We start from the raw sequence: 20942 nt of genomic DNA, 5'->3' as shown, positions 1-20942 counted from the left end.
TTGAGTTTGTGCATTTTCCTTACAGACTAATAATAGCTAAAAGTGACTCAAAAAATGAGAAAAAATAACCAAAATAGTCCATCAAATTTAAACTTTGATTTTAAATAGTCCTTAGTTTTTACATAAAATTTTAATAGGCCTCTAATTATTTTTTGCTTTTTCACTTCTTAAATTAAAATTTTAATATATTTTATCAATAAGTGCATGATAACTCTTACGGTGATCGGAAATGGGATTAGATCCGCCTTACGACCATCGTTTCTAAGCAAAGTTCAACACATGCTTTTTCAAGCACTCAAACACTCCCATGGAGTCTCATGAATACATCATGTAAAATTATCATCCAAAAACTATGGAAATAAGCCTAGCTACCAAGCATTTACAGTTTGGCTAGATATTACATAATTAACCAAAAGTGACCCAAATGTAAGAAAAGACCCACTAGAGGCTGTTTTGGCCCACTCTTGAAATGCTAGAGCGGATCAAAAGCGGATCCAAAGTGCCTTGGGCGCATGATGCTTCCAAAGGGCTTTCGAGCCCCATTTCGCACTCCTTCAACCCCTCCAAAGTCCTTTGACCCTCCTTAATAGCAATCTTCCTCCATGTGGCATCTTTTAAAAGTCCTAAGGAGTCATCAAGCACCTCGAGCATCATACATATCTCATTCAAAGGTTCGGAGGCAATTTGGCTTGTATCATCCTCCCCTTCTAGAAAATGATTCGACCTCGAATCCAAACCTTGAAAACCAAAGAAAGGACAAACAAATACAATATCCTCATGACATGAGGGTTAGGGTTAGCACAAATAATCATAGTATCATGCCAAGGTTGCACACACTTAAGATATAACCAAGGATCCCTTGTTCTGAACATTAGAAACTTATCGAAGAATGCACAAAGAGGTTGGCTATGAGTTTCATCAAGAGATAAGGAAATCACAAAGGTCATAATGGCATCAAATAGTTTAAACGGTAAAACTACCTTCACCTCAGGAGCCTTAAGACACAATTGTTTCTTTACCTCTTCAAGAGACCACTTCAAGAGTAATGCCTCAATTGGTTTTAAAGTCCACAAGACCTAGATAGCATTGTCATTCAAATTAGTGGACCAACCAATAAGTTTCCTACCTCTACATAAAACAAATTCAAGAATAGCATGAGGATCATCATAAGAAAAGAGGTAGTATAGGAAAGAATCAATTGTAAAAGCATCATCCAAGGTGCTATTAACTATAAGAAGGTCATTTGGCTTAAAAGACATAGCACATAATGCACACAGGGATGGAATCAAAGCATTCAAGCATATATGACTCTTTCTTTTCAAACTTCCAAAGAAAAGAAATTCATTAATGGGGCCATACCATTAATAGTTTGTTTATCTCTATTAACAAAGGTAAGCATGCTCCCAAGAGCCCCACAAGATACTTCAAATTATCCAACTCTATGAAGGTGACAAGAAGTCCTTATCATCTATGGGATCTTCAACAAAAAAATAATCAACTTGGCATCCACAAGTTGAAATTCACATATTTTAAGCACAAGTGTGTCAAGCAAGGACGCAATTTTATAAGCAACACCCAAATAAGATAATGACATATTTGCCCTCGGGTTCTCATGAATGATACCACCTTGGAGAAGGAGGTCATCAATTCCACTTAAGTATTGAAGAAGGGTATCACATAAATGTCATCCAAATTAGTTTCAAGAGAAGACTCTCTTCTTGACCTAAAAGTAGTGGAACCTTGGTCAAGAATGGAAAAACATAATGGTGAACTCTCTTGGATCTTTTCACTACTCCGCTTCTTTAAAAATCCTTCATCTTGGTTGGAGTTCTTTTCCTTACACAATGTTGGTCCCTTAAGTGGATTGTGAATACCCAAGAAATACTTACCATTATAGGGAAGGATACAAACACCTTCATTCAAACTTTTCTTGTCATGTGGACCAAGTAATAAGTTGGGTGTGCAATAATCACCATATCCAAATTTGGCACCGAGGTCAAATGGAAAGAGTGTCCATAGACATAGGTCTAGACAATACTTTTTTTCCTCACTAGCTTCACCCAAACTAAAAGATATACTCTCCTCGTTAGCATAAACATCATCAAAAGAAAAAGGAGAGTAGAGAAAGGTATCACTCAAGTCAACTTCAACTAAGGTGCCCTTATAAACGTACTCACTATTAGATTCAAAATCATCACCATGAGTATTCTCAGCAATAAGGTCACACAAAGTAGAAGAGGAAGCAATTTCCAAACAATTGATACTTTCTCTTTCAATGGACGAATCCTTAAGTGGACACATACCACCACCAATATCAAAGGGATTATTACTTAGGCCTTCACAAGAAGTAAGCACTTCATCCTTATAAATATCAACTAAGGATGGGGTGTCATATAAAGGATCACATCCACAATCATTTTCTAAGGAACAATCACTTATTGGGTTTCTTAAATATTCAAGCAAATCAAAGTTATCATTACCCAATTGATTATTCCTTTCTAAGACTTTACATTCCTTTTCCTTAAGAGTACTCTCATCCTCCAAGAAGAGATTTCCATCTTTAGGAGAAATTTTGTCACACCATAGTGGGTTGTTATATGGAATATAGCCCTCAAGATGAGCTATGTCAATAATGCTATCCACATCACTAGATAATTTATTAGGAGTGAGCTCATCATCTTCAAACAAGATATTATTCTTAAAGAGAGAAGGATCTATCTACGGAGAGGATGTAAAACATGCAGGTCCATTCTCTAAAAAACCATTATCAAGTGTCAAAGATGTTTTAAGAACATAATCATCCCTACGAGCCAAGCAAGCACTAGGATCTTCACTAAAAGACAAGATCAAAGGGTCACTCCTATCTTCTTGACCAACATTCTCAATTTCATCACTCACTTGAGTTTCTCTAATTATATTACACACATCCTCAAGAAATGGACTAGTTTCGCACATAAGTTGATCAACACAATTTCCATAAGATAATGTACTATGATCCAACACAAATGGCTTCAACACTAGGTGCACACAAATTGATCTTACAAGAAGAGTCAATATGGTCATCAATAGGATCAACTAATGTATGCACACTCATAATATGTACATCAAGAGGTAAAGAATCATTAGACTCACATGTAGGTAAGCTATTTATCACACTCAATGGGCTAATAGCCCCGCAATCACTATTTTTATGCACAAGAGTGTAAGAGTTAGCTATTTTACCTTGAAGTTCTTGAGCACATTCTTCTTTACCTTGGTGTGAAGGTCCTCCACAAGCTTTGGATTCAATTAAGATTTCCCTCGTCAAGACTTCAAAGGGAATATTCTCTTTTAGAACTTGTTCTTTTCCACTTTCCATGTTGGTACCTACACATGTTCTTATTAAAATAAGGACAAATAATGTTATCTTCGGTTGGTGGCAACCCCCTCATTTCACTCCTTACAACCTCTCTTTTTTCCTTTCTTAGGTTGCTACCTTGTACTCCCTTACTCCACTCAATCTTATGTCTCTCAATTTCTTTTGGCTTGGAGTAAGTGACCACATTGCCTTGAGATTTGGAAGGGTAGATGGAAAGAGATGGTTTCCCTATTGGTTTAATATAATTTGAAGCCAATTTTACATATTTGGAAACTTATGTTGTGCAAACCAATCGATACCCAAGCATAAGTGTCAACATTCTAAGGGGATTATGTCACAACACACCTCCTCAAAGTACCCATCTCGAGTGAAGAAAACCTTTACGCTCTCGAAGACTCTATAGCCTTCCAAGACGTATGGGAAATGCTTGGACACTTGAGGTATCCCTAGATAATCAACCATAAGAGGAGATATGTATTTTGAATGAAACCAATCATCATGTATAAGAACACATATCGGAACTCCACAAATCTCTACCCATCTTGAACAAGGTTGTCTTCTTAGATCACTATTATAAAGCTTGGTATAACCCTTCGGCACATAGATTGGCTTCAAAAACTCTTTAAAGGCACCCCAAGTTTGAGTAGAATTCCTTGCAAGTTTACACCATTCTAAGGTCGGACCTTGAATGTACTTAAGGGCATATGTAGCTTGTTCGTCTTTGCTCATAGCATAATCCTCAAAGATCCTTTAGTATTGCTATTCCCAATCAAGGTAAATTTTAGGATCCCATTCTCCTTTGAAGATAGATAGAGTAGGAAGACATTAAATCCTACTGTACCCTCCATTCATACCTTGGTTCCCGCTTCCACACATTTGATCATGGCTATATTCATAGCCCCCATAATCTCCATCTACTTCGTAGCCATAACTATTTTCACCACAATTATAGTCTCATATGTTGTAGTCTCAAACTCACAATTATCCGAGGCTATCAAGGCATGTTCCCCTTATATCACCTTGTACCTACAAAAATAAACAAACAAGATTAGTAGTAAAGCACCTCACCAACACTCGTATTAAAAGTTGCTTATACTCCGATGGACTATAAGGTGGCAATCTCTACTTTGCGGCTGGAGTGATTCTTGTTTGATCGACATGAAGAAATAAAAAAATCTACTTTACGGACTTAAATCAAAAGATACAATGAAGTAAAAACTAGAAAAGCTCAAAAGGAATAGAACGATGAAAGAATTCGGACTCAAGAACTAAACGATCAACTTAGTAGATGAATTACTAGTGGATGAGTAGTTTAAAAATCAAAATAAGAGATTAGGAATCAAGAAATTGAAACTTAGGAATCAAACCTTGAGATATGAAGTAATTAAAGTGTTAAAATGCACTTTGGAAGCTTAAATTTTATGTTTTGGAATTTAATTTGCGTTGGCGGGGTAAATTTGCATTGAGGAAGGCTGATTTGTGCTTGGGCTGTGTTGGAACATGCTCCAGCAGGTGTGGAGAACCTTGGATATAGGTGAGGTTGTTGCTAACTGCTTTGGGATGCATTTGGGATGCTGAACCATCTCAGCCGCAGATCGAGGGGCCGGTCGCAGATGGTCCTTGTTTCACTATTTTGAGTTGCATTGGGGATACTACAGTAGGTCAGCCACAGATGGAGGGTAGGCTGGACGCAGCTGGTAGATATATCACTATTTTGAGCTTCCTTGGACTTGCTTTAGTAGATCAGGTGCAGATCCAAGGCACCTCAGGTGCAGATCATCCAAACAAACGTCTTGAATGGGCCAAAGTGCCCTCCCAACGATCCCCCTTTAGACTCTCTTGTGGAATATCCTTAGGATCTTCAAAAGGGTGCTTGTACAAACACTTTTGTACACCTTTTACTTAGATTTTAAGGATCAAATAACCACCTTTGATGAAGATTCAACTTGAAGATTTGAATGTCTTCAAGAACACTAAGAACTTCAAAAATCTCTAACTCTTAAACCGTTGATCGGAATGCGATGAAATTTTGAACCAAGGATATTTTTACCTTTCTAAACACATTCCAATCATCAATATGCTCAAATTATTCACCAAAATATTTAGATTTTGCAATCAACTTAAAAATCTTTAATCCAAGCTTCCAACAAGGATAAAACACTTAAATAAGCTTTGATTTGGCTCAAATTTGATTTATAGACTCGTATAGTGTTAGAGAACACAAATATAACACTAGAAACATAAGAAAAACACAAAATTTAATACTCAAATTTTGATCTAAGACCAAAAATGTGAATAGTGACTTTTTTAGGGATTTTTTATTTTTGACACTTCTTTTTTGTTGATTTTCAAGATAACAAACCCAAGATTGACATCGTAGAAATGAAATCAAGCTCGGATCTGATACCAAATGATACAATTCAAACCTCGAGGACTTGAATTAAAGACTCAAAAGGTCAAAATAGATAGACAAATAGATGGATGGATGGATGGGTGGGTGGGTGGATGATGGATGGATAGATTAGATAAATGGATGGATGGATGGATGGATGGGTGGGTGGATGGATGGATGGATGGATGGATAGATTAGATAGATGGATGGATGGATGGATGGATGGATCAGATAGATAGATGGATGGATAGATGGATAAATTAGATAAATGGATGGATGGATGAATGGATGGACGAATGGACGGATGGATGGATAAATGGATGGACGGATAGACGGAAAGACGGATGGACAGATGGATAGACGACGGATGGATAGACGAATAGACGGACGGATAGACAGATGGATAGATGGATAGATGGATGGATAGATGGATAGACAGATGGATAGATGGATAGATGGACAGATAGATGAATAGATGGATGGATATATGGATAGGTGGACAGATAGATGGACGAATAGACGAATGAATAGATTGATAGATGGATGGATAGACGGATAGATGGACGAATAGACGGATGGATAGATGGATGGATAGACGAATAGATAGAAAGACGGAAGGATAGATGGATGGATAGACAAATAGAGGGAAGGATAGATGGATAGACGGATAGATAGACAGATAGACGAATAGACGAACAGAAATATGAATAGACGGATGGATAGATGAACAGATAGACAGAAAGATAGACGGAAAGATAGATAGACAGACAGATAGATAGATAGATAGATAGATAGATAGATAGATAGATAGATAGATAGATAGACGGACAAATAAACGGACAGATAGAAAGATAGACAGACAGATAGATAGACAGATAGAGAGATAGACAGATAGATAGATAGACAGATAAATAGATAGACAGATAGATAGACAGACAGACAGACAGATAGATAGATAGATAGACAGACAGACAGACAGACAGACAGATGGATGGATCGAGAGATAGACAGACAGACAGACAGACAGATAGATGGGGGTGGGGTGCAATTTTAAAAAAAGAAAAATGGTTATTGTGTTTTTGAATTTATTAAAAAATAATTTTGTAAGGGTGGAGTTGGTGGAGCTGGCGGTGGGGGTAGAAAAAAATTTAATTTTCATTTTTAATTCTTTTTTAAGGAAATTTTAGGGTTGGGGATGGGGGTTAGGTCCGAGGTAGACTGTTAAGGGGGGTAAGCAATAATTTTTGTAATGAAAAAATAGTTTTTTAGAAGAAAAAAAAAATTTGCGAGGAGGGGGAGGGGATTGGAGGTCGGGATAGGGGTGTAAGGGTGTATTAACGTAGGAGGGTGGGGTGAAGGTAAATTTTTTGGCAGGGATAAGTGGAGGTGGGTGGAGTAGGAGGTAAAAATATCAAGTTAATATGCATATAGAATTTCTAAGTTTTTGACTTTAGAAGTTAAAGTGGCTTGGAATCATTTTTGCTCAATTCATATTTACCCGTATATTATATGGGCGGATCGCAATTCAATCCATTTAAGCTCAATTCATATTCAATCCATCCAAATCCGATTCGATCCACCCATTTTCCACCCCTAGGTACAGGTAGAATGAACTTAATAAGCTTTGCATATCCTGTATTTGTGTTATGAAACTCGTCAAAAATTTATAAATATTTAACTATGAACCAAGTAACTAAAATGAGATATGAGTACAAATTCTGGCTCCCCATTTGATTGCAAAGCACACAACGCATGTCATTTTATATTTAATTACGAACCAAGTAACTAAAACAACCTGCCAAAAAGTTCAAATTTTGGCTCAGTTTTTGATTACAAAATACTCAAAGCATGTCATTCATGATGAAACAAAGGTACTAAGTACTATCCTTTCAATGTAGCATAATGAATAGGAATTTTCAAAATAATAATCATCCTAATAACTCATAAATATCTGCCGTACACACACTGTAGAAAATGATTCTTTAAAAGCTCATTATGGCTTTGTAATCTAGGAATCTATAATCTTTTCACAGAATTCACGGTGCACTTGTGAGGAGGTAACATATGAAACTGGTTAGAACATGTCCTTTACCTGGATACACTATTAGGTTTGTTTTAACAGTGTCTTCTCCTCCTCTTTTAACATCGCAAGTTCCAATCGCAGTTTGTCCCCAGCATCACCCTGTTTCTGAAAAATTAAACAAAGTAAGATAACTAATTTAACAATAGTTTATGACAGTTTAATATTACTCAAGCTTACAGAGCTTGCACTCACACTTGCTAATGTTATCATTGATCTCAGAGAATTTCGTCCAATTTGTTGTCTTAAAATCCTTCCCTTTTGTTGAATCAGCTACAAGCCAATCTCTGGAGGATGTTGAGGAGCTTCCTCATGATGTCTCCCCTCCACCCTTGTACTAACACGTTATAATGAAGTCAGTAATAACACTACCTTAACACAATTGTATATCACTCATAAGAAACTAAGGTTTGAAAATATCTTCTCCTTTACAGAACCAATGGCAAGCTGTGTTAACCTAATGATGAATCTAAAAACTTCCCTAAACAGTTTATGTCGAAGACAGAGAAGACTGGGAAGGTAAATAAAAGAAACATCCACTAATTAATATCCAGTATACATGACAATATACATACACAAGAATGGAGACAAATAAAAATACCAATCGGACAAGGGCCGGGTCCTTGAGTGAAACAGGCCTAATATAAGTAGGCCCAAGTGTTAAACTTATCCTTGATCTATAACACCAACATCCCCCCTATTCAAGATGGAGGGTAAGTGTACACCAAGCTTGCAAAAAAAGACTATGATAAGGCACACCATTCAAGCCTTGGTGAGAAGGTTAGGAAGCTGAAAATTAATGGAGATATGATGTAGAGAGATAACACCAGAACTATGAACATCACAGATAAAGTGTCAATCTACCTCGATGTGCTTTATGTGTTCATGAAAAACTGGGTTGCGAGTAATGTGGAGGGCAACCTGACTATCACAAAATACAGGCACAGGGGTTAAGACATGCAAACTCAAGTCATCAAGCAAACAAATCATCTACACAACTTTAACAACCACCTTATGAAGAGCACGATATTTTGCCGCAAAAGGTAAAGGTAGTAGTTTATTTCTTCGACTTCCAAGAAATAGGACCACCTAACATGACAAATAAACCAATGATAGACTAATGAGTAGTGGGGTAGGCAGGCCAATCAAAATTAGTATAGGCCTAAAGAGAAAAGTCAATCGAACTGGATAGTCAAATACCCTGAGTAGGATCATTGAGTAAATATCGCAAAACATGAAGGTCAGCTGACATATGAGGCACCCTTAGTGCAACTAGAAACTGATTGAGGTGTTGTATAACAAATATAATATCCGTTCTAGTATATTGAAGGAAATTCAATTTATCAATAAGCCTTCTATAGATAGAAGAGTACAAAAAGAGATCACCATCATTAACAAGTAACTTGACATGAGGATCAAGTGGGGTAAGAAAGGAATTGAAACAGCACCGTGAAATTCAAATATCAAATCAGTAGCGTACTTCCTCTGATAATTAATGTAACCAGAAGGAGTATGATCAAGCCTAAAATACACCTTCAACTGAAAGATGAAGCATCGCCGTCAAATATAGTAACCCAACTAGGTTGGAGTCGATATCACAGGGAATAAGCCAGAAATCTACCTAAAACTTGTTGAAATAACAAGGCAGTGTGGAAAAATAAAAAGGAGGGATTTGTAGTAACTAGCTAAAAGTAACAAGGCTTGAATGTTTTTGGTTGTAAACTATTTAAGACGAACACTAGGCTTGTGTTACCCATGGCTTCTCAATTCAGTAGACTTATCATGCACTGTCTAACTATTCCAATATCTTGCATGTAGAATCTGATAAGTTATATACCATCAAAAGTCATTTGGATGAGCTGACAGATTTCACACATTACCTTTTGAGTCTCAGGATGTCGCCTTACTAACCCTTATCCTGGATCCCAGTTAACTATTACCTTTTGAGTCTCAAGTCATTAGATGATAAATAACCATATTACCTAGATAATACCTATTTGCACGAATCAACATTTAATCTTTAAATTACTGTTGTGATCTTCTTTTTCTAGTCACTACTCCTCTTTTGGAGTAAGTAGCAATAATCTAGGTAGGATCTTAACATTGGCCACCGCTAAAAAATCAATAAGAATGAAGAAAAGACAATACATGTAAGAATCTTTATCTAGAATGACTTGGAACTTCTAGAATGACTTGGAACTTCCTCTACTTTGTTAATCTGCCAAGGTTCTCACAGCCTAGCTAAGGGAATTAGCCGCTCATAGTTATGAGATCAATCATGAAATCCATAATAAAAATACAAAATTAATCTCACAATAATGAAAGAATAAATTCCAAAGTCTTAAATTGAATAACAAACCAAGAACAATGAGAGTATAGGACAGCCCCTAAGGGCCTACCCCTAAATATGTGAATGTATGAATTGATATGTGAATACAAATCCAAAAGGGTATTTAGAGATTACAGAAAACCATAGAAATTAAAACCTAACTAAAATAGGAAAACTTAATTACCCATACATAATAGGACTTAAAAATATCATAGAAGTGTAATTGGAATATATGTAAACGATCCAAAAAATTTGAGGTCAGTGGCTACTTATGGTCTCTAATTGTGCCCTCTTGGTCAAAGGTAGTACTTGAGGTCTGTCGAGAGGGCGCAAGTAGCGACCCCAATGTTGCATGTCCTCAACACCCTCAACTTAGAATGTTGCATATCCTCAGACAACAAAACATAACAAAATAATATGACGGTGCTTAACCAAGAGAAACCTAAGATACCTATGGTAGTCAATCATCAAATTCAATCTCAAAATCATTACCCTCTCCAAGTTAAAAACTCTTAAAACCCCAATTATGTGTATTAATAAAGCACAACAATGTGACACAAAGGAATCAAAATATGGAATTACATTAGAAACAAACAACCATGAATATGTACAAGTTACATTACCTAAATAAGTGAGCTGCTAACAATACAACCCATGTGCCCTCACATCAAAAGAAGTTCCAATCTCTTATATGAAATAATTCAGGTCAATGCAAGGATGGTTAAGATACATCACACTCAAAAAGAAGTTTCAATCAATGCATGTCAAATACCATAGGCTTATCCTTATTTTCATTACGTTAGCTTTTAGATAGTCAAGTTACGATCACTATAGAACTTTTCTCGACTTGTAGTGTCGACTTGAGGCTGGTATGATACATATAGGCATTTAAAGTGACTAAGCCTTCTTGGCACTACACTAACTTTGGGGTCTCACTTATTAACTATTTTTCACTTTATTTCTCCCTTTTCTATTTTAAAGCACATTCAGGTTGGATGTGGTTTTCTTATTCTTTATTTTTTAACTTTTTTTTTTATTTTTTTTTTTCTTTTATTTTGCTACCACACCCATCCTTACTATCTTTTTCTCTTATTTTTTCCTTCTTCATACCCACTTTATATTATGCACCACTATGATAGCCATCCTCAACTTAGGCAATTTGACTGAGTTGAGGTGTACAATGTCCAAGGAGAACCAGGTCCAAAACTGGAACATTATAGCACAAATGGAAAAGTAAAAGATGAAAACAAAGAAATATGCAATAAGGCTCAAAATAGGGATCAAGTGATAGTATTTCGCAATGGGAAGGTCATTTAGGATAAAAGTGGACTAAACTCAAAAAAGGCCTATGATCCTTTCCTAACCAGCTATCCTACAACCTAGGCAAGACTAATAGGGCAAGTTTTAGATTTAGTACACAAAGGGAACTAAGTAGCATCTCACACATACATGGCACAGGATTACATCACAAGCTACTACCTATCCAGTTTATGCAACTGTTAGCAATGATTATCATGTCCTAATTCTAATGTCATAACAAGATTCACAATAGTCTCATATATATACATATCACACAGTTCAAAATAGATAATTAGAGAGGTATTATCATTTATCTCAAAAATTAAACAAAATATGTCAACTGCCCTAGATACTCATTTTTATCCTAGTTAACCACAAAACATCACGAAATGAAATACAGTACGCCTAAACATGTTGGCTCTATTAGGGATAAGAATTCATGGAAAATAGACACGACAACAAAATCTCCCAAGAGGACATCAAGACCCACAAGCAGCACCACCCCAACTTAAAATCATGCATTGTCCTCAATGCATCAAACCTATACAAAACAAGAGAGTTAGGAACATACCTGTGGAACCATAGGTGCAGAGATCTGACATCAATCATAAATACAAATACAAATAACAGAATACCTTGGGTTGTTTCCCAAGCAGCGCCTGATTTCACGTCATGGCATGATGAGACTTGGTTGGGTACTCAGACTTCCCCAATAAGCCCATGGGTACCTTGATTACTCAGACTTTATCAAGGTAGCCCAAGAGTTGGCCTTCAAAAAAAATTTTCAACTTTGAACTTATGAACTGCACCCCTAATTATTTTTCTGATTTCCTATTATACTCATGGGGCGAAAGTATAAAAATAAGTATAAATAACATAAATACCAACCCTTTTAGAAGTAATTACACTCTCTCCCACTTTTAAAATTATTTTACTCTCTCTCCCTATTAATATACATAACATAGCCGACATATACATAACATTTTGTGTATATGTTGGGACTTTTGTAATATGTTTAGGGAGTGGGATTTTTTGTAATATTGAAAACATAAGTTGTGTATTTGTGTAATTTTTAGTAAAAATAAAGGACCCAAGAAATAGATGTCGCATGTTGTACTTCTGGGCCCTTATGTAAGGAATGTAGTTCTTTCATTCTGGTTTAGCAAATTCAAGAATATAGACATATGTTTCCTGCTCCTTGCACTCTTCTTCAGGATTGGATGACTAGACCAAGATTTAACTATCCAAACACGATATGGAAAAATGCTTCGAATGAGGTCCAATATGCCCTAACTCATGATTTATAGTTTTCTTTACATCCCCGCATAACTCAAGTATGCTCTCCTTAAGAGTGACACTATCCATAAGAGCATAAGCAATTTTAGACTCCTCCAATTTCAGCTTAAGTTGGACTTTCAAAATTCTTTCCGTTTCACACCAGCCATAAAGTTGTTGGGCATTCCATGCAGCAGCGTTTGCATTTAACTCCACTTCTAGGTGTTAAATATCTAAGCCAAACCTGTCAACCTCTTAAATAAGCTTATGATTGTTGTGGACAAGGTGTGTTACTATTTCCAACAAGCTATACTTGTGCTCACACACTATATTTGCTACACTTCTATAATAATGCACCATATCAAAATAAAAGAATTAATAAATAAGAAGTCATCATCACTCCATAATTTCTTTGGCCAGGTTGTCATCTCAAAAAGATTAGGTCAACAAAACAAACAAACAAAAAAAGAAAATAAAACCCAATAACTCCAATAACTTCAATCAAGAATTTTGAAACTATGTTCCTCAACAATGGCATCAAAATTTGATAACGCCCAACATACACCTCCGATTGAAGGATGAAGTGGTCACTGTCAAATATAGTAACCCAACTAGGTTGGGATCAATCCCACAGGGAATAAGCCAAAAAATTATCTCAAACTTGTTGAATCGCCAGGCAGTGTGGAAAAGTAAAAAGGGGGATTCGTAGTAACTAGCTAAAAGTAACAAGGCTTGGTTGCTTTTAGTTGTAAATAATCTAATATGAACACCAGGCTTGTGTTCCCTCTAGATTCTCAACTCAGTAGACTTATCGTTCACTATCGAACTATTCCAATATCTTGCCTGTAGAATCTAATAAGTTATGTACCATCAATAGTCTTTTGTACGAGTTGACAGATTTCACCCTTTACCTTTTGAGTCTTAGTATGTCGCCGTACTAGCCCTTATCCTGGATCCCAAGTCTCAAGTTATTAGATGATACATAACTATTTTATATAGAAAATACCTATTAGTGTGGATCGATAGCTAATCTTTAAATTACTGTTATGATCCTCTTTTCCTAGTCACTACTCCTCTTTGGAGTAAGTGGCAATACTCTAGGCGGGATCTTATCGTTGGCACCGCTAAGAAATTAATAAGAACGAAGAAAACCCAATACATGAAAGAATTTTTATCTAGAATGACTTGGCACGTCTTATACTTTGTTAATCTACCAGGGTTCCCACAACTCTAGCTAAGGATGAACCCTCTTCATGCTTATGTCATGTCGAGGTACTACAGAAAAAAAGAAGAAAAATTAGCTGCTCATAGTTATGAGATCAATCATGGAATCCACAGATAAAATTACAAAATTAATCTCACAATAATAAAAGAATGAATACCAAAGTTTTAAGTTGAATAACAAACCAAAAACAAATCAAGAACAAAGAGACTATAAAATAGCCCCTAAGGGCCTACCCCTGAATATATGAATATATGAATTGATATGTGAATACAAAGCCTAAAGGGTATTTAGAGATTACAAGAAACTCTAGAAAGAAAATCCTAACTAAAATAGGAAAGCTTAATTACCCATACATAATAGGACTTAAAAATATCATAGAAGTGTAATTGGGATACATGGAAACCCTAGGAAACAATTTCAAAACAATCTGGAAACTTGATGTCAGTGGCTAGTTATGGTCTCTACTTGCGCCCTATCCTTGGGCGCAGGTAGTACTTGCGATCTGCATGAAGGGTACAAGTAGCAAACTCAAGTATAGGTCCTGTAGCTTAGCTCTCAAGATTTTAGTTTCTGTCACTTACTTTTTCCATTTGTGGATCGCGAGTTCTACTTGTTTTCCACATGTAGACTAAGTAAGTGCAAAATTCCCCACCATCAAGTAGATAATTAAATTAGCTTTTCAACGATACCAATTTCACCTTAATCTAATATTGGGGTGAAATGTTATGGCCAAATTACTGAAGCACTGTCAACTCTCGAGATCTTCAAGTCTGGCATTTACCTTAGTCTTATACAGACCACATGTGCTACATATGGTCAGCATGTTGACATAGGTAAGTTTCGGGCCTTCCAATACTTGCAACCAAGCTTCAAATCTTTAACTTCCATCATATGCGTTGGTCACGAACATTCGAAAAGAGTCATGAATACCCAGAATAGATCAAATAAGTAGCCAAAAACAACATTTTTCATCTTTCTCTTGAATTAAGCATCTAAAACCTAATTTCCTGCAAAACACTCTAAAATCGCATCAAATCCAACAAAATAGCCTTATGTACATGTATATTCTCATAGTTTTAAGTGTCTAAAATGCTATAAATTCATAGCACATCAGAGTGTGATAAATCTTAAGCCACAAAAAGTAATGTATAGAACCAAGGTCCTGAATCCTGAACTGATCATCCAAGAAAGATTTACGATCCTGTATGTTACCCTTATTATTTTAAGCCATGAGTATGTCATCTACATAAACATAAGAAGATAAGAGGAAGAACCAAATACCTTGAAGAAAAGAGAACTATCATTATTACTATCAGAATAACCCCTTGAGAGAAGGCATTATGATAGTTTGGAAAACCACTACCTAGAGGCATGTTTAAGTACATAAAGAGATTTCCTTAACTCACAGGCAAGATAAGGATATAAAGTAGTAGAAGAAACAATGAGACCTGGAGGAATTTTCATAAATACTTCCTCATGGGATCACCATGGAGGGAGGTATTATTCACATCCAATTGATGTACTGCCCAGTTATTCTTGACAACAGCTGTGAGTAAACACTTAATAGTGGTGGATTTTATAACAGGACTAAAAATTTCAAAATAGTCCAGGCCAGCAACTTGAGAATCACCCCTAGTGACCAACCGAGCTTTGTACCTCTCAATGAAACCATCATACTTCTATTTAATTTTGTACACCTATTTACAAGGAATATCATTATTGTCTATAGGTAAAGGAAAAATATCCCAGGTTTGATTTTCATCAAAGGCCTAAAGTTCCTTGATCATGGCTTCTTCCAAAGTTGGAGTATATACATCTTGCTTAAAAATTGTGGCTCATGTAGTAGCAAATCAGTAGAAGTAAACTTGGAAGATTTAAGAGGTAAAATAGAGACAGAAAAAACAATATAGTCAGTAAGGTATTTAGGTTTGGAATAGGGTCTAGTGTAAGTTCTAGATGGAACAAGTGGTGGAAGAGGTAGAGTAGATGCAGCATACAGTGGAGGTGAGGAAGACAGAGATACAGTAGGTGGTAGAGGGGTAAGGTATGAAGGAGATGGAATAAGAGGTGGAGGTAGAGAGTGGGAATGAGAGAGGTCATCTACAAACTAGGTGGTGAAAGATGAAAAAGTAGAAGAAGGAGAAGAAGTATGCTCATAAAGACCACATCTCTAGAGTGAAAAATGGAGTAAGTGTCAAATTTGAGGAGTTATATCCTTTTTTCCTAATTAGATAATCCAAAAAGAATAAGGAAAGGCTCTAGAGGTAAATTTATCTCTGTCAACCTTGGATGTAGGGGCATAACAGAGACAAAAAAAGAACCAAAGATAAAAAAAAAAAAAAAAAAAAGAACGAGGAGTTTTGCGAAGCTTTTTCATAAGGCGAGAGGTTGTTCAAAACTAGAGAAGGAAATTTGTTAATCAAGTATATGACTCTAAGAACAAATTCTCCCTAATTTTATATCACTCAATCCATAATATCTTGTGCTTAAACTTGCTAATGCTATTTGAAATTCAAGAAGGGGTGAATTGAAACTTTTATTGAGTCGAATGGTCAGGTGTAACACCCCAAAATCTGATTCTCGGGATGCCACACGGTGCTCTGAACTACAAGTAGTCCCGAGCTAACCCTGGATTCTTTTCTACTATATTTGAATCTCAAAATAGGAGAAGTATGAATATGAAAACATAATACATGTGGAAATATTATCTGAAACATACTAATCTCACAAGTCTCGGTAGAACAATACTAAAAAAAATTTGAATATTGACTCAAAAGTCTGAAACTAAATCTAGTAGTCTGACAAGCCTCTACTGACTAAAGCTAGAGAGTCACTGGGACAGGCTCCAGCTAACTCAACCTGTCTAAAATGAATAATAAAGTGTCTACTAATAACTGAAAATATAACTAAGTCCCCAAACTATGAGGACTTACCAACAGTAGAGATGTAGATGAGATACTCGAAAATAACTCACGCTGCTGAGACTGAGCACCTGAACCTACATTATGATACAATGTAGCACATAGACGTATATGTGGATTAGTACTTTGATGATGTACTGAGTATATGGGGGTGAATGCAATAAGTAAAAAATGTCATCACAATTTATAAAATCATGCATGCTAAATATAAATAACTCACATAGGCTTGAGAAATCTGAAAACTGAAGACCATAATTCATGAACAATAAAGCATATAGTATAGATCTTATGAGCCATTACATTTAGTTCTAAAATCTAATCTTTTCTGAAAACTACTACATTATCTTGTCAACTGTAATGGGAATAATTCATCTCAAGACATTAAGAATCTTAAAACCATAGTTTCCAAAACACATGCTTTTATCTTAAGGCTTTAAGCTAATAGACTATGTTAAGAGTAGGGGATATATTTTGGGAGGTTCTTCTAACCGACATACACCATGTGAGCATCCATGGAGTCCCACGTATTACCTCCATTGGGTAGGGTTGTTCTACCCTTGCCGTCGGAATAGATCTTCTTATCTTAAGTGATCACAATCATAGTCATCCACGTAGATGTGGGGATAATCTTAATCCTACGGTGGCACGTAGTTCTGGGGCATGAAACCTTGGTAACATACCCATATCGGTGCTAAATACTACTCTCATTCTTATGCTCAAGATCTTAAGAAAATCCACTTCAAATTAGCACAAGGGTTTATAGGAAAACCAATTATGCTTTTCTTTCTTTAAATCTCAAGTCACATGAACAAAGTGGATTTTTTATCGTAGCTTAGGTCTAAAAGGTCAAATCTTTATCAAAAATCTGAGAATAGTCTTATCGTAGGATACTCATAGCATAAACAATCTTGAAACAACAATCTTTAACTAGGGCTTAAAGACCCATGAATCAAACTCATGTTAAAACACCAAAATTTTCATGCTTGATAATGTAAATATTGATAAATCAACTCAAAATCTGGAAATTTCAGCAATATTTATGAAAATATGAACATAACCATGGAATTTAACTTCCAAATCATTGGGAAAATCATAAGCTTGTAAATAACAATGATGGGTATAAACCCTAACTTCAATTTCATGGGAAATCACATAAAATTTAGTAAATTTGTTATTAAAACAAATTTTGGGTACAAGGATGAAAAGATTATCCTTGTAGAAGAACTCCACATACCTTAATTGGTGATCTTTGATGAAAAACTTGAATCTTGAATTCCTATTGATGCTTTGGGGAAGAATTCTTAGAGTCCTTGTAGTGGGAACTCTCAATCTTGAATTTCTTCCGAGAGTTAATGGAGGAATTTGGATTTCTTGGGGAGAAAGTTTGCTGAACTAGGGTTTTGCTTGAGAGAGATTTGATGAAAAGTGGATGTAAAGTGCATTGAAGGGGTTTAATTCATTGTTTAAGACGGATTAGGGGCTGGGAGAATGGCCAAAGTACCCCCTTTAATTTTTGAAACGGAACTGGAAAAATGAACTTTTTGGGAATTGGGTGGCCACCACGACTCGCCACTATCGTGGTGGCTCACTGGAAATGGACGAGCGGGAACTGGGCTTTCACCACGATGCGCCACAATCGTAGAGCCCCTTTAGTTTGTCATTTTGACCATTGGCGCGATGCGCCAGTATTGCAAGGTCTCACTGGAAATTGCCAAACGGGAAATTGGGCCTCCCTGCGACATGTCAAAATTGCGGAGTCTCACTGAAAATTGACAATTGTGATTTTATACTTCTCTGCGACGCGCTAAGGGCCCAAATCATGGTGTTTTATGACTGAAACTTAAAATAGTCATAACTCCTTCACGAGTGTCGGATTTAGGTGAATTTGATATCGATGGAAAGATTATTCAATTTCCCACGCAATGACAAGTCTAAATCTGAAGAATTCCATATGAAATAATTAGTATTCATTTGGAAGCTATCCCTTAACATTCTAGGGAGGAATTCAAGCAAGGAAAAATCTTGGGGTATTACAATATCTCCCCCTTGGAAACATTCGTCCATGAATGTTACTGGTTAGACCAAGAATACGGAGGAAATTCTGAAGCTATAGGATAGCATGCATAACCGAAGTAAATTACAAAACTGGATCTAAATCATTCTGAGCTTCTGAGTAGTTCTATGAGTGCATGAACTTATATGAGGACAACAATATAGCTGAATATATGATTAAAAGGAACTAAATTAAGGAAGAGTATTACCTTTGACTAAATCTGAGTTTATGGAGAAGAGGTGAGGGTACTTGGCTCGCATATCTACTTCTGCTTCCCAAGTGGCGCCCTCAACCGACTGATTTCGTCAAAGAACTTTGACCAAGGAAACTTTTTTGTTCCTTAGTCTACGGATCTAATGATCTAAAATCTCAACTGGAATCTCTTCGTATGAAAGGTTGTTCTGAATATATGAGCTTTCTAAAGGAACTACAATGTTGGAGTCACCGATGCACTTCTTAATTATAGAGACGTGAAATATAGGATGAACGGCTGACAAGTCTGCCGGAAAATCAAGCTCGTAAGCTACTTTCCCAAAACGACTCACAATTCTAAAAGGGCCAATATACCGAGGACTAAGCTTTCCCTTCTTGCCAAATCTCTTTACCCCTTTCATGGGTGAAATCTTCAGATACACTGGATCACCAACCTCAAACTCGAGGTTCCTTATTCTCACATGGATTTTTGATAACTTGGGTTGTTTTCAATCTTTCCCTAATCAACTTAACTTTCTCCATAACTTCGTACACTGTATCGAGCCCTAGCAAAGCAGCCTAATCCACCTCAAACCAACCTATGGGTGATCCACATCTCCTCTTATAAAGAGCCTCAAACGGGTCTATCTAAATTCTAGAATGATAACTGTTATTATACGCAAACTCGATCAATGGCAAATGCTCATCCCAACTATCTTTGAAATCAAGAGCACATTCCCTTAACATATCCTCTAGAGTTTGGATGGTCCTCTTTGCTTGACTATCTATCTAAGGGTGGAAATCTAAACAAAGATGGACATGGTTACCAAGACCTTTTTGAAAGGCTCTCCAAAATTAGGAAGTAAATTGAGTAACCCGATCTGAGATGATAGACAAGGGAACTCCATGCAATCTGACTAACTCTCGGATATACAACTTAGCATAATCCTCAGCTGTATCATGTATGGGACGTATGAACTGGCAAGAAATGCGCTGATTTAGTCAATATGTCTATGATAACCTAAACTGAATCATGATGCCAACGCGAATGGGGTAAAATTGTCATAAAATCCCTATTCACCTCGTCCCACTTCTAAGTGGGGATACCAAACTCTTGTAACATACCACCAGGTCTTTGGTGCTCAACCTTAACCTGTTGACAAGTCACACATTTTGCTATAAACTCCACTATATCTCTTTTCATACCACTCCACTAATAGATTTACTATAAGTCACGATACATCTTGGTAGAACCTGGATTAATATAATAACCTGCACCATGTATTTCAGCCGTAATTCTCTATCTCAACTTATCAACACAAGGCACACACAATCTATTCTGCTATCTCAACACATAATATCCCCCTTGGGAGAAAACCTCTACCTTTTGGTCTTTAACTGACTCCTTCAGTCTGACCAAACTAGAATTCAGGTCTTGCTTCTCCTTCACTTCTAAAACTAGGGAAGATTGGAACTTCTCTGAATCCAAACATTCCCTGTAGCTGAGTCAACCAAATTAACACCCAACATAGCCAAACAATGAATTTCTTGAGCCAACTCTTTCTTATCATTCTTCACATGAGCAACACTGCCCATAGACAATCTACTAAGAGCGTCTGCCACTGTATTGGCCTTGCTCGGATGATACAACATACTCATGTCATAATCATTCAATAATTCTAACCACCTTCCCTGCCGGAGATTCAAATCCCTCTGAGTAAATACATATTGCGAGCTTTTGTGGTTTGTGAACATATCAACATGCACACCATATAGATAGTGCCTCCAGATTTTCAATGCAAATACCACAGCAACTAA

At 36.4% G+C, this 20942-nt stretch overlaps 1 long non-coding RNA gene across 1 annotated transcript; it reads right to left on the bottom strand.

The window, feature by feature from the left end:
- Positions 1–335: 335 nt before the first annotated feature.
- Positions 336–8487, bottom strand: LOC124887983. Its single transcript, XR_007045723.1, has 3 exons — positions 8026–8487; positions 7843–7938; positions 336–1076 (listed from the first exon to the last, which is right to left on the bottom strand). It is a non-coding gene; the product is annotated as an uncharacterized LOC124887983 (long non-coding RNA).
- Positions 8488–20942: the final 12455 nt, after the last annotated feature.

Source organism: Capsicum annuum, chromosome 1 (genome assembly GCF_002878395.1).
Source record: "Capsicum annuum cultivar UCD-10X-F1 chromosome 1, UCD10Xv1.1, whole genome shotgun sequence".
In the NCBI taxonomy this organism is placed as follows: domain Eukaryota; kingdom Viridiplantae; phylum Streptophyta; class Magnoliopsida; order Solanales; family Solanaceae; genus Capsicum; species Capsicum annuum.
Note: the sequence above shows the minus strand (reverse complement) of the source record. Positions and strands in the feature narration are given on the sequence as shown.